The sequence below is a fragment of the Etheostoma cragini genome, chromosome 18 (genome assembly GCF_013103735.1).
Source record: "Etheostoma cragini isolate CJK2018 chromosome 18, CSU_Ecrag_1.0, whole genome shotgun sequence".
NCBI classification, from domain to species: domain Eukaryota; kingdom Metazoa; phylum Chordata; class Actinopteri; order Perciformes; family Percidae; genus Etheostoma; species Etheostoma cragini.
Window position 1 is genome coordinate 22,888,438 of NC_048424.1, and position 1,202 is coordinate 22,889,639.

Here is a 1,202-nt window from a genome sequence, read left to right on the forward strand (position 1 = left end):
CCTCCTGATGGACGACACTGCCAGCCTGCTGATCAATACAGTGAGCAAGTTTAAGGAACTATTTGAAGATAATTCAGTTAAGAACTTTGACATGTAATGTGGTGCAACTGTTCTAATAGGATATTTTCAAGATTTCTATTCTACTTAATGTCTACTCTTGTCTCTTTGTCCTCCATCAGACTTCACAGCTTGTCCTAGGACAACAACCTCTCCCCCACCTACAAGTAAGACTAAATGGACAATATTTAATCATTGCACACCATCAAATATGTGTCATACCTCACTGTGAAACAAGAGATTATCTTTTCCTTCTGCCTTTTAATGTCGCCCTCTGCAGCTCCTCCAGTTTTTTATGAATACATAATTTCTGTTGAGTTAAACACCACTAATGTTACGCTAATAAATCAACTGAGGACCGTTCTGAGAAGCATCCGTTACCCCTTCAGCATCAACAACCACATACAAATCTCTGAGGCCAACATTTCTACAGGTAAGAATAATAACTGTACACAACTTGTTTGTACCATCACTTATTTTGCATACTCCGATAAAGCTCTATTGGTAACATACTACTACTTACATACTCATAATAACCCTGTTTTATCTGTTATTTTACCATCGCTGCTTTCTTGCCCACACCTTGCTTTAACATATATATATAACCTAAACATTTGTTTGGCTGTACATCAAATGTCTTCTCAAAAAGCCACTTGTTATTGTGATCTTGAAAACCACTGATGAATACGTACTGGATGTTTCCAGTGTGCTCTCCTAGCAGTGGTGGTTACCAGTGTTTATGTGAGGATCAGTATCGTTGGTCATGTGACCAGTGTTTCCTGTATGGATCCTGTGACAACATCACTGATGACACCTGTGGATGTATCAATGCCCTTCCTCCTGATGGACGACACTGCCAGCCTGCTGATCAATACAGTGAGCAAGTTTAAGGAACTATTTGAAGATAATTCAGTAAAGAACTTTGACATGTAATGTGGTGCAACTGTTCTAATAGGATATTTTCAAGATTTCTATTCTACTTAATTTCTACTCGTCTCTTTGTCCTCCATCAGACTTCACAGCTTGTCCTAGGACAACAACCTCTCCCCCACCTACAAGTAAGACTAAATTGACAATATTTAATCATTGCACACCATCAAATATGTGTCATACCTCACTGTGAAACAAGAGATTATCTTTTCCTT

At 38.5% G+C, this 1,202-nt stretch overlaps 1 protein-coding gene and 1 long non-coding RNA gene across 3 annotated transcripts in view; one reads left to right on the top strand and one right to left on the bottom strand.

The window, feature by feature from the left end:
* LOC117961277 lies at positions 1 to 1,118 on the top strand. 2 transcript variants are annotated; one of them, XR_004660358.1, is made up of 5 exons: positions 1 to 40; positions 180 to 224; positions 338 to 490; positions 763 to 933; positions 1,071 to 1,118. It is a non-coding gene; the product is annotated as an uncharacterized LOC117961277 (long non-coding RNA). The 2 variants fall into 2 exon arrangements; XR_004660359.1 differs by having other exon boundaries at positions 347 to 490.
* Positions 1 to 1,202, bottom strand: part of LOC117961858 (adhesion G protein-coupled receptor F5-like) — a 27,739-nt gene that overhangs the window by 11,878 nt on the left and 14,659 nt on the right. The gene's annotated exons all lie outside the window — the stretch shown is intronic.